Below are 14,230 nucleotides of genomic sequence, written 5' to 3' on the forward strand. Positions count from 1 at the left end.
TTTCCCAAAAGGGGGGGGGGGGGTGAGTTACATTTGTACGTAAAGCTGCATTGAGCACATTGGCCACATTTGTAATTACCCTCCGGAACCTTGTCCAAGAAAGTTTCCCTTTTCTCTGGTGGATAATCAGATTCAACCACAATGTCTCTTATGTTTGTGGTTCTTTTAAAGACTATACATGGGGGATATTTAAAAATGGGTTTCAATTGTGGGTTAGTATCGATAATGTGCCAGTGCTTCCTGGTAATGTCCTTAAATGCCTTCCCCAGTGGTGAGTATTGGTTGAAGCATGATGGGACATGGTCTGCTTTTTCTTTGACTTTCTGTTGAAGGCTTTCCAACTGTGTTAAACCTTCAAAACGATCATTGGGCATGTTTTACCCAATTGTCTTTCTACCCCCTTTCCTTAAACCTTTATGTGAGGACCATGGTCTGTTTCTGGTAAGACGCATCAGAGCTGCATATTCTTCTGATGCGACTGAATTGACTTATAGGGAGACTTTTAATAAGTGGACGCGGATGAAAGCTGTCACGTCTAAGGAGAGTATTCCTGTCCATAGGTTTCCTATAGAGATCTGTAGAGAGGGGTGTCTTGTCCTTATTAACCATCACATCAAGAAAACTGATTTGTGATAGGTCATAGTTAACGGTGAAACAAAGGTGTTCATTCATAGAGTTTAGATAGAAAAGGAATTCCAAAAGTTATTCCTGGGTCCCTGTATAGATCATGAAAATGTTATCCAAATATCTCAGAATTAGGAGAAAAGTGTTAAGGTCTGGATTTAGCACCACCTGTTTTTCTAACATTCCTAGATATAGGTTAGCATAATTAGGAGCCATAGTGCTCCCCATCGCTATCCCTTTGGTCTGGAGGAAAAAGTCTCCTCTGAAGAGAAAATAGTTGGATGTTAGTACCAGTTCATGGCAAGTCCACAATACAATTGGTGCTGGGTGGAGCATTACGGGGACGTTCGTTGAGGTAGAACTTGAGGGGCCTCTAGGCTGCCCTGATGAGGGATGTTAGTATATAGACTGCTACATTGCAGGAAGGTGCTGCAGGGCACGGCCAAAGGGACCTTAACATTGCAGTAAGAGCATGCGCTACTGGCTAATTAATTGACCAATGAGGGTCAATAAGCCAGAGAAGTAGTTGGTTTTGTCATAGGGTCCCTAACGTTGGCAAGCCTTATAGTTGAGAGGATCCTTGTCTACCTACAGGTGGTTCTGTGCAACAATTCCATTTCAGTGTGATTCAGGAAGTGGCAAAAAAATATATATTTCGCTATTATGCTACTTTTGAGTTTCTGCGCTCAGTTCTCGTATTGCTAGAAACTTCCCACTCACACAATACTGTACATTAATCAACTCTGTCATCCTGATATATTTAGCAACATTTTCAGAGACTTATTTCCGTGGAAGTCGCGCCTCATATCCTCGCCATATGTTTGTCTTTGTAGTGTGACAGTTATTGTGGCAGTAACGACATTTTCCCTGGCATGTGTTTTGGGAGTGTGTCCCGTCCATACATCCTGGCATGTGTTTTGGGAGTGTGTCCCGTCCATACATCCTGGCGTGTGTTTTGGGAGTGTGTCCCGTCCATACATCCTGGCATGTGTTTTGGGAGTGTGTCCCGTCCATACATCCTGGCGTGTGTTTTGGGAGTGTGTCCCGTCCATACATCCTGGCATGTGTTTTGGGAGTGTGTCCCGTCCATACATCCTGGCGTGTGTTTTGGGAGTGTGTCCCGTCCATACATCCTGGCATGTGTTTTGGGAGTCTGTCCCGTCCATACATCCTGGTGTGTGTTTTGGGAGTGTGTCCCGTCCATACATCCTGGCATGTGTTTTGGGAGTGTGTCCCGTCCATACATCCTGGTGTGTGACAGCCACTGTGCAAATCATCTCTGCGTAGAAAGGGCCTTTGAGACAGCTGTGAAGTGTTGTCACGTGTCACACAGAGAAACATGTGTGTGTGTGAGAGAGAGAGAGAGAGATGAAAGATAGAGGAAAACCAGTGAAGTCTATAACATCTCCCCACAGCTTGTTCCATCTGTATAGTGTAAACCTAACAGCTCTCAGTGTTAAAAATGGTATCACTTCCCTTATTTTTGGTAAACTAAGAAATTGGTATATTTACACAGTCCTCTCCATACTGTATATATTTGGACAGTGAAGCTAAAATGGTCAGTTTGGCTCTATGTTCCATCGTTTTAGATTTGCGATAGAACGTTTCATATTTTGCTACAATACAAAATGTCAGCTTTTATTTGAGGTGTATTTTCATAGATATTTATTTAACCTTTTAGAAATGAAAGCACTTCATGCATCTAGTCCCCCCATTTGAAGAAGTCACATGTATTTGGACAAATTCACTTATAGTGTATTAAAGTAGTGCAAAGTTTAATATTTGGACCCTATATTCCTAGCCCACAAACTTGTGACTCCACAAACTTGTCGTTTGGTTTTATTATAATATTTTTTGTGGGTTTTGGTGTTTTGGATTATGTTTTGCCTATTAGGAACTGAATTGTGAATGATAGCTATTAGAGTTTATCTTATGCCATTTTAGAGTACATTTTATTGTAAGTCAAAATTGAAGATGTTTCTGAACCCTTCTACATTAATGCAGATGCTACCTACCATGATTATGGATAATGATGACTGAGAAGGTTTCAGGGGCACAAAGATCCTACCTCCCCAAAAAATGCTAACCTCCCCTGTTATTGGTAATGGTGGGAGGGAAGCATGTTTTGTTTTAGCCTATGTAACTTTCTTACTCATAATTAATCATTGTTAATTCATGATTTTTCTAAATCATGGCATTATCAGGATTCAGAACCATCTTATCTACTGTGAGAGAAAAAAGTATTTGTTCCCCTGCTGATTTTGTACGTTTGCCCGCTGACAAAGAAATGATCAGTCTATAATTTTAACGGTAGGTTTATTTCAACAGTGAGAGACAGAATAACAACAAAAAAATCCTGAAAAACGCATGTCAAAAATTGTATAAATAGATCTGCATTTTAATGAGGGAAATAAGTATTTGACCCCTCTGCAAAACATGACTTAGTACTTGGTGGCAAAACCCTTGTTGGCAATCACAGAGGTCAGACGTTTCTTGTAGTTGGCCACCAGGTTTGCACACATCTCAGGAGGGATTTTCTTTGTCAGTGGGCAAACGTACAAAATCAGCAGGGGATCAAATACTTTTTTCCCCTCACTGTACTCACTTAGAAAGACATTGGCTCTCCATTCAGTTACTATGGGGCACACCATGACCTAAAACACAACCAAAACACACTGCAAGTGTCACAAGCTTGATGTAGTCATTGCGTGCAAAGAATATGAGACCAAATACTAAACTTTCAACTACTTTAATAATACCCTGTAAGTGAATTTGTCCTAATACAGTACATATATACATAAAGTGCTTTTCATTTCTGAATGTTTATACAGCTATGTATGAATATACCCTGAAATAAAAGGTGACATTCTGTACTGTTGCCTAATTTGAAATATTTGATCTCAAATTCAAAGTGCTTGAGAATAATTAAAAACTAAATTTAAAGCAAATTAAAACTTTTCCAAATACGTATGGAGGGAAGTTTAGATGTGATTCACCTTATTTCTGAAACATGAATGTGTCGTGTCTTTGGGCACCATTAACTGAAGACATGTTTATCAAAATAACTCCCTGTAATTATTATCACGCGATTAAACTGATTAATCGTTTAACTGTAATTAACTAGGAGATCGGGGCACCAAGGAAAATATTCAGATTACAAAGTTATAATTTTCCTAATATAACTTTCCTATATTATAACATTATATATTATATTATATTATAGTATAGGCCGATTATCTTCTGGTTTAAATGGTGTATTTTACTTCGCGTCCAGTCTCACTCCAAACGTCGTAAATTGTTGTATCTGCACGAATCCAGCCTTTACTAAGAGTCATCCATACATCAATTGTCTTAAAATCATTTATTTACTAAACTAAGTAATTCACAGAAAGCATACAAACAGTTGGTTATTGTTACAAAGCATTGGTAGAGTAATGTGCCCTAGTGGGCTAAACCGGCATGGCTGGTGTCTTGTTAAACAAAGGGTCATAAAGGGCAGCTGAGGAGGCACACAGAGTTCATTAATATTAACAATTGATATGCTAATCCTTTGCACATGAATGCTCACTCATTCGGGAACAATTGCAATCAATATATATTTACGCTCAGTGTGTCGTCGGGATCCTTGTTGGAGAGTTTTTGTCCTGTTGGAGAGTTTTTGTCCTCATTCTCTCTTTCTCGGTTACAATGGATCTTTCAAAGCAACATTCATTAATGTTGTTATAGAATGGATGTTTCGTCGGTCTTCGCGTTCGATGATATCGAGTACTTAGCTGTAGACTAATAATTAATATCAAAGACTTGTTCTTATTCTGTCGGTATCGATAGTCTAAAAGTTAACCATGTGGTGTAGTTAACTTTCAGTAGAGGAATTTGATGGTCAAACCTATTGGCCAACTCGTAATGGAGTGGAAGCCTGGTCTGATGAAAGAAAATCAGGGTGGGGGTTTTATACGTGAACATAGAACAGGCTTGTCACATGACGCCTGGTCCTGTCTGTGTCACTGGGGGGCGTGCCGATGACTGATTTAAGCTTTGAACAGAAATACATTCTATCATATTAACATCAGTACATAGCATCTCAACGTATTCCAAATAGCTTTATCCTTATTAATACATTTTATACAACCATTTAGATGCAAGTCCCATAGCTGAGGCTATTATATAAACAGTATTATGGTAATATGGCTATATTGTCTCTTCTGAGTATCACAAAATTGTACCAAGCGGACCAGTTCGTAGCTGGATTCTTCACCGATCTTTTATACCTTCTCCAGAACATGAATGTCGTTCGGTTCCCCAATTCTGTGAGTTGGAAGAAATTCCTTTGTCTCTCTATGAAACCCCTCTGACTCTCAACTGGGCCAGGCGGCAGGACATTCTCCTTTAGAATTTTACGACCGTTTTCACAGGGCCTGGGTAGGGAGAGGTAGGTAGGGGGATGGTGCAAGCGGGAGGGGGTCAACTGTGCTCCCTGTTCCCAGAGAGAGGGCAACGTCATGACAAATGTATATAGGTGTAACGCTAGGGCGTAGTGGGTGCAGGAGGCAGAGAATGCAGGGTAGTGTTAATTTATTTAACACACAACGGCAAAACACAAGCCGCCCCAACAGCGAACTAGAGCGCACACCAAAACCAACGTGCCCAAACACATGGGACAAAAACAGGTCGGCGCAACATACGCACTCGCACTACAAAAATACAAATGAGCGTGCATACACAAGCAATACAGTACCAAACAATCCCGCACACAGAGCAGGCGGGCCTCCTGGCTAAAATAGCCCAGCTAATCAGCCCAAACCAAAAACAGGTGCACACAATCAACAAAAAGGGGGGAAAAGGAAATCAGTGGCAGCTAGTAGGCCGGCGACGACGACCGCCGAGCGCCACCCGAACAGGAGGGGGACAATAGGTCACATTATTTTTGCATACACCTGCTGCGTGTAACTATATAATCTATTCATAAGTTCATTAATTTCTACATCAGAATTGTGTACCTTGTTAAATTGTGGAAAAGCCAGAACTGTTAACACAACTAGTCCAGTTAGAAGAGGCTTGTGAAGAGAGAGAGAGTGAGAGAGAGTGAGAGAGAGTGAGAGAGAGAGAGAGAGTGAGAGAGAGAGAAAAAGAGAATAAAGTGATAGAGAGAGAAAGAAGTTATGAGAGAATGAAGTGATAGAGAGAGAGAGAATAAAGTGATAGACAGAAAGAGAGAGATGAAGAGAATAAAGTGATAGAGAGAGAGAGAAAAAGAGAGAGAAAGAAGTTATGAGAGAATGAAGTGATAGAGAGAGAGAGAATAAAGTGATAGACAGAGAGAGAGAGATGAAGAGAATAAAGTGATTTCAGCTGATATACGAAGGGCTATATAAATAAATTTGATTTGATTTGATTTGATTTTGATTTGATTTGATAGACAGAGAGAAAGAAAGAGGTAGTAGATGAGACTGTGCATCAAATCAACATTTTATTTGTCACATGTCACTTACAAGCCCTTTAACCAACAATGCAGTTCAATAAATAGAGTTAATTAATAAAATATTTACTAAATAAACTAAAGTAAAAAATAAATAAAAAGTAACACAATACAATAACAATAACGAGGCTATATAAAGGGGGTACCGGTACTGAGTCAATGTGCCGGGGGTACAGTTTAGTCGAGGTAATATGTACATGTAGGTAGGGGTGACGTGACTATGCATAGATAATAAACAGCGAGTAGCAGCAGTGTAAAAACAGGGGGGGGGGTGTCAATGTAAATAGTCTGGGTGTCACGGTTGTCGTCGGTTAAGGAGGACCAAAACGCAGCAGGTATGTGTATGCTCATCTTGATGTTTATTTATTTTCAAAAAATGACTACCAAAATAACAAAACACGAGAACTAACGAAATGAACGAATAACAACAACAAACAGTCTGGCAAAGCATAAGGCTAAACACAGAACAATCTCCCACAAAAGACAAACACAAACACACCCACATATATGGGACTCTCAATCAAAGGCAAATAGACAACACCTGCCTTCAATTGAGAGTCCCAACCCCAATGAATCCAAACATAGAAACAGACACACTAGACTCAACATAGAATTCATGAAACTCACCCAGTGCCCAAAACCCCGGAATACTAAATCAAATGCCCTCCTAACTCATACAACACCCAGAACCACATAAAACAAATACCCTCTGCCACGTCCTGACCAAACTACAATACTAATTAACCCTTATACTGGCCAGGACGTGACACTGGGTGGCCATTTGATTAATTGTTCAGCTGTCTTATGGCTTGGGGGTAGAAGCTGTTAAGGAGCCTCTTGGACCTAGATTTAGCGCTCTTGTACCGCTTGCCGTGTGGTAGTAGAGAGAACAGTCTTGGGTGACTGGAGTCTTTGACAATTTTTAGGGCCTTCCTCTGACACCGCCTTGTATAGAGGTCCTGGATGGCAGGAAGCTTGGCCCCAGTGATGTACTGGGCCATACACACTACCCTCTGTAGTGCCTTGCGGTCGGAGGCCGAGCAGTTGCCATACCAGGCAGTGATGCAACCAGTCAGGATGCTCTCGATGGTGCAACTCTAGAACTTTTTGAGGATCTGGGGACCCATGCCAAATCTTTTCAGTCTCCTGAGGGGGAATAGGTGTCGTCGTGCCCTCTTCACACCTGTCTTGGTGTGTTTGGACCATGACAGTTTGTTGGTGATGTGGACACCAAGGAATTTGAAACTCTTGACCCGCTCCACTACAGCTCTGTTGATGTGAATGGGGGCGTGTTCGTTCCTATGTGGTGATGGTTCCTGTGTAGCCATAGTAACTAGATGGATCCACTCTGTTGTCGATGAGACGGTGTAGACCAGTCAGGAGGAAAATTAGGATTCAGCTCACGACCAATCATAGGTGTGTCGCTATTGAGACAGGGAGAGGGGATCTGTTGTGCCTGTCTCACCCTCTTTCTGTTTCTAACACTTTTCTCTCTCTCTATCTGTTAAATCTGTCCCTCTTTGTCTTCATTTTCCAATTTCCCTACCTGTATTTCCACAACACGAAAGCAGTCCACAAAAGGCCTCTATAGGCTACAGCTCAGTAGCAGAAATACCCCGAGGGTATTTAGTAGAAAAGTCAAATGATTAATTCCTTGAGTACCTCCTGTTGCTTTGGGGCTTGGATGACAGGATCATCAATGTCTGTTTTCCCATTGGATTGTGACTCTCGGCCACACCGTGAGCCTCCAACTGTTTCAACCTGCTCCAAATCAAATCAAAGTTTTCATATGGTATGTATTAATTTGTGTATGTCCATGACCCATTTCATATGATATGTTACAAATTACAATTCGTATTATATGTGACTGATTTGCAAAATATACAATATATGTTAGGATAGGTATTAAGGTTAGGGGTTACGGTTAAGGTTAAGGTTAGGAGTAAAGTTAAAAGGTTAAGGGAAAGGTTAGCTATAATGGATAAGGTTAGGGTTAGGGTTAGCTATAAGGGATAAGTTTAGGGTTAGGGTTAGCTATAAGGGATAAGGTTAGGGTTAGGGTTAGCTATAATGGATAAGGTTAGGGTTAGGGTTAGCTATAATGGATACGGTTAGGGTTAGGGTTAGCTATAAGGTATAAGGTTAGGGTTAGGGGAAGGGTTAGCTATAATGGATAAGGTTAGGGTTAGGGGAAGGGTTAGCTATAATGGATAAGGTTAGGGTTAGGGTTAGCTATAAGGGATAAGGTTAGGGTTAGGGTTAGCTATAAGGTATAAGGTTAGGGTTAGGGGAAGGGTTAGCTATAAGGGATAAGGTTAGGGTTAGGGGAAGGGTTAGCTATAAGGGATAAGGTTAGGGTTAGGGTTAGCTATAAGGGATAAGGTTAGGGTTAGGGGAAGGGTTAGCTATAAGGGATAAGGTTAAGGTTAGGGTTAGCTATAAGGGATAAGGTTAGGGTTAGGGGAAGGGTTAGCTATAATGGATAAGGTTAGGGTTAGGGGAAGGGTTAGCTATAAGGGATAAGGTTAGGTTTAGGGGAAGGGTTAGCTATAAGGGATAAGGTTAGGGTTAGGGGAAGGGTTAGCTATAATGGATAAGGTTAGGGTTAGGGGAAGGGTTAGCTATAATGGATAAGGTTAGGGTTAGGGTTAGCTATAAGGGATAAGGTTAGGGTTAGGGGAAGGGTTAGCTATAAGGGATAAGGTTAGGGTTAGGGTTAGCTATAAGGGATAAGGTTAGGGTTAGGGTTAGCTATAATGGATAAGGTTAGGGTTAGGGGAAGGGTTAGCTATAAGGGATAAGGTTAGGATTAGCTATAAGGGATAAGGTTAGGGGAAGGGTAAGCTATAAGGGATAAGGTTAGGGTTAGCTATAATGGATAAGGTTAGGGGAAGGGTAAGCTATAAGGGATAAGGTTAGGGTTAGGGTTAGCTATAAGGGATAAGGTTAGGGTTAGGGGAAGGGTTAGCTATAAGGGATAAGGTTAGGGTTAGGGGAAGGGTTAGCTATAAGGGATAAGGTTAAGGTTAGGGTTAGCTATAAGGGATAAGGTTAGGGTTAGGGTTAGGGTTAGGGTTAGCTATAAGGGATAAGGTTAGGGTTAGGGTTAGCTATAATGGATAAGGTTAGGGGAAGGGTTAGCTATAATGGATAAGGTTAGGGTTAGGGGAAGGGTTAGCTATAAGGGATAAGGTTAGGGTTAGGGGAAGGGTTAGCTATAATGGATAAGGTTAGGGTTAGGGTAAGGGTTAGCTATAAGGGATAAGGTTAGGGTTAGGGGAAGGGTTAGCTAACGTGCTAAGAAGTTGCAAACTAGCTAAAAAGTAGTAAGCAGTTTAAAGTTATCCATGATGAGTTCAAACTCATAACCCCAACACCCTACTTTAGTTTCTGCCTTAAGTAACCATCTGTCTTATGTAGCCATACAAAACGTAACATATCGTAGTAATTTGAGTGTCCCAGATGTACAGTGGGGCAAAAAAGTATTTAGTCAGCCACCAATTGTGCAAATTCTCCCACTTAAAAAGATGAGCGAAGCCTGTAATTTTCATCATAGGTACACTTCAACTATGACAGACAAAATGAGAATTTTTTTCTCCAGAAAACCACATTGTAGGATTTTTAATGAATTTATTTGCAAATTATGGTGGAAAATAAGTATTTGGTCGATAACAAAAGTTTATCTCAATACTTTGTTATATACCCTTTGTTGGCAATGACACAGGTCAAACGTTTTCTGTAAGTCTTCACAAGGTTTTCACACACTGTTGCTGGTATTTTGTCCCATTCCTCCATGCAGATCTCCTCTAGAGCAGTGATGTTTTGGGGCTGTCGCTGGGCAACAAGGACTTTCAACTCCCTCCAAAGATTTTCTATGGGGTTGAGATCTGGAGACTGGCTAGGCCATTCCAGGACCTTGAAATGCTTCTTACGAAGCCACTCCTTCGTTGCCCGGGCGGTGTGTTTGGGATCATTGTCATGCTGAAAGACCCAGCCACGTTTCATCTTCAATGCCCTTGCTGATGGAAGGAGGTTTTCACTCAAAATCTCACGATACATGGCCCCATTCATTCTTTCCTTTACACGGATCAGTCGTCCTGGTCCCTTTGCAGAAAAACAGCCCCAAAGCATGATGTTTCCACCCCCATGCTTCACAGTAGGCATGGTGTTCTTTGGATGCAACTCAGCATTCTTTGTCCTCCAAACACGACGAGTTGAGTTTTTACCAAAAAGTTATATTTTGGTTTTATCTGACCATATGACATTCTCCCAATCCTCTTCTGGATCATCCAAATGCTCTCTAGCAAACTTCAGACGGGCCTGGACATGTACTGCTTAAGCAGGGGGACACGTCTGGCACTGCAGGATTTGAGTCCCTGGCGGCGTAGTGTGTTACTGAGGGTAGGCTTTGTTACTTTGGTCGCAGCTCTCTGCAGGTCATTCACTAGGTCCCCCGTGTGGTTCTGGGATTTTTGCTCACCTTTCATGTGATCATTTTGACCCCACGGGGTGAGATCTTGCGTGGAGCCCCAGATCGAGGGAGATTATCAGTGGTCTTGTATGTCTTCCTAATAATTGTGCCCACAAGCTGCTTACCTATTGCAGATTCAGTCTTCCCAGCCTGGTGCAGGTCTACAATTTTGTTTCTGGTGTCCTTTGACAGCTCTTTGGTCTTGGCCATAGTGGAGTTTGGAGTGTGACTGTTTGAGGTTGTGGACAGGTGTCTTTTATACTGATAACAAGTTCAAACAGGTAACGAGTGGAGGACAGAGGAGCCTCTTAAAGAAGAAGTTACAGGTCTGTGAGAGCCAGAAATCTTGCTTGTTTGTAGGTGACCAAATACTTATTTTCCACCATAATTTGCAAATAAATTCATAAAAAATCCTACAATGTGATTTTCTGGATTTATTTCTCATTTTGACTGTCATAGTTGACATGTACCTATGATGAAAATTACAGGCCTCTCTCATCTTTTTAAGTGGGAGAACTTGCACAATTGTTGGCTGACTAAATACTTTTTTGCCCCACTGTACATTTACTATGTTACATCTAGTCTACAAGACCAGGCTGGAATATGAGGTGAGCAACGTTCAATGACTCTAAATACATACAACATATATTTTTCAGTATAGCATTGAGCCATAACTGTACATCAGGCATTCAGTGTGTAGTCTGTACGTCAATCATCACGCACCCACGCACACGCACACACGTGCAACCACTCACGTATGCACACACATTCACCACACTCCCTGGAGGACAAGAGAGGAGTAAACACAAAACAGGATGGAGAGAGAGAGAGAGAGAAAGAGAGAGAGAGACAGAGAGAGAGAGAGAGAGAGAGAGAGAGAGAGAGAGAGAGAGAGAGAGAGAGAGAGAGAGAGAGAGTACAGCCCACTTCAGACCCCGACTACAGCCTTAACACCACAGCAGAACCAATAAAGCAGGATTCACCAACCCAGCAGATCTTGGCACCCCCCCTGTCAGCCCAACATACAGCTCTCCTGACAACACCCCCACACCCACTGAGGACACACAAAAGCTACAGATTGTCCTCCTCATTTACTTAAATGGGAAATACATTGACGAGAGGAAACCTTGTACGAAACACCAAGTGGCTAAACTGTGGTGTCCGAACCCCCGGCGTGCCCTGGAGCTGATGTCAGAGGACCGCCTAGGGACCCGCAGCCACATCATAATACACACGGGCACAAACGACCTGAGAGCCCAGCATTAAAAGGTGGCCACAGCACTCAAGAGAGTGATTGAAAAAGCTTCTTCCACTTTCCTCAAAGTACAAGTGGTTATCTCCACCCTGCCACAACAAAAATACTTTCACCCTGCCACCATACAGTGTGTGAATGCAAGCATTTTCCTATATAGGCCCCACCAAATCAGTTTTATGCCCCTTCTGCACCCCCCCATGCCCCTCACACTTGCAGCAAAGACCTCAAAATGACAGCCACACATACGCCCAGGCTGTGAGCAGAGCAACAGGTTGAGCCCCCACTAATTCACCAACCTGAGCCCCCACTAATACACCCACCTGAACCCCCACTAATACACCCACCTGAGCCCCCACTAATACACCCACCTGAACCACCACTAATACACCCACCTGAGCCCCCACTAATACACCCACCTAAGCCCCTACTAATACACCCACCTGAGCCCCCACTAATACACCCACCTGAAACCCCACTAATACACCCACCTGAGCCCCCACTAATACACCCACCTGAACCACCACTAATACACCCACCTGAGCCCCCACTAATACACCCACCTGAGCCCCTACTAATACACCCACCTGAGCCCTCACTAATACACCCACCTGAGCCCCCACTAATACACCCACCTAAACCCCCACTAATACACCCACCTGAACCCCCACTAATACACCCACCTGATCCCCCACTAATACACCCACCTGATCCCCCACTAATACACCCATCTGAGCCCCCACTAATACACCCACCTGAGACCCCACTAATACACCCACCTGATCCCCCACTAATACACCCACCTGAGACCCCACTATTACACCCATCTGAGCCCCCACTAATACACCCACCTGAGACCCCACTAATACACCCACCTGATCCCCCACTAATACACCCACCTGAGACCCCACTAATACACCCACCTGAGCCCCCACTAATACACCCACCTTATCCACCACTAATACACCCACCTGAGACCCCACTAATAGACCTACCTGAGCCCCCACTAATACACCCACCTGAGCCCCCACTAATACACCCACCTGATCCACCACTAATACACCCACCTGAACCCCCACTAATACACCCACCTGAGACCCCACTAATACACCCACCTGAGCCCCCACTAATACACCCACCTGAGACCCCACTAATACACCCACCTGAGACCCCACTAATACACCCACCTGAACCACCACTAATACACCCACCTGAACCCCCACTAATACACCCACTTGAACCCCCACTAATATACCCACCTGAGCCCCCACTAATACACCCACCTGAGACCCCACTAATACACCCACCTGAACCTCCATTAATACACCCACCTGAGCCCCCACTAATACACCCACCTGAGCCCCCACTAATACACCCACCCGAGACCCCATTAATACACCCACCTGAGCCCCCACTAATACACCCACCTGAGCCCCCACTAATACACCCACCTGAGCCCCCACTAATACACCCACCTGATCCACCACTAATACACCCACCTGAACCCCCCACTAATACACCCACCTGAGACCCCACTAATACACCCACCTGAGCCCCCACTAATACACCCACTTGAGACCCCACTAAAACACCCACCTGAACCACCACTAATACACCCACCTGAACCCCCACTAATACACCCACTTGAACCCCCACTAATATACCCACCTGAGCCCCCACTAATACACCCACCTGAACCTCCATTAATACACCCACCTGAGCCCCCACTAATACACCCACCTGAGCCCCCACTAATACACCCACCCGAGACCCCATTAATACACCCACCTGAGCCCCCACTAATACACCCACCTGAGCCCCCACTAATACACCCACCTGAGCCCCCACTAATACACCCACCTGAGCCCCCACTAATACACCCACCTGAGCCCCCACTAATACACCCATCCGAGCCCCATCCTAAGACCTGAGGCATACACCTAATGGTCCAGGCCTAAACAACACAAATAACAACACAAATAACAACACAAATATCAACACAAATATCATCACTGGACACAAAGCTTTTACTATCTCATCCTGGAATATACAAGGTCTGAGGTCATCTGCCATTGGTCTATAGAGCAGGAACTCAGACTTCATCAAATAAATCAGAAATACAGACATTGTCATCCTACAAGAAACATGGTATAGAGGAGACAGATCCACTGGTTGCCCTCTAGGTTACAGAGAGCTGGTAGTCCCATCCACCAAACTACCAGGTGTGAAACAGGGAAGAGACTCAGGGGGTATACTAATTCAGTATAGAGCAGACCTAACCCACTCTATTAAATTAGTCAAAACAGGAACATTTTATATTTGGCCAGGAAATGAATAAGGAAATTATCTCAACAGAGAAAAATGTCCTCATGTGTGCTACATATATCCCCCCACTAGAATCCCCATA

The 14,230-nt window shown here is 43.3% G+C and overlaps 1 pseudogene; it reads left to right on the plus strand.

Annotated features, from left to right (window-relative positions):
- Positions 1–225: 225 nt before the first annotated feature.
- On the plus strand, positions 226–13,519 carry LOC115199203 (mucin-2-like; annotated as a pseudogene).
- The last annotated feature ends 711 nt before the right edge of the window (positions 13,520–14,230 follow it).

This window comes from Salmo trutta, chromosome 8 (genome assembly GCF_901001165.1).
Source record: "Salmo trutta chromosome 8, fSalTru1.1, whole genome shotgun sequence".
Classification (NCBI taxonomy): domain Eukaryota; kingdom Metazoa; phylum Chordata; class Actinopteri; order Salmoniformes; family Salmonidae; genus Salmo; species Salmo trutta.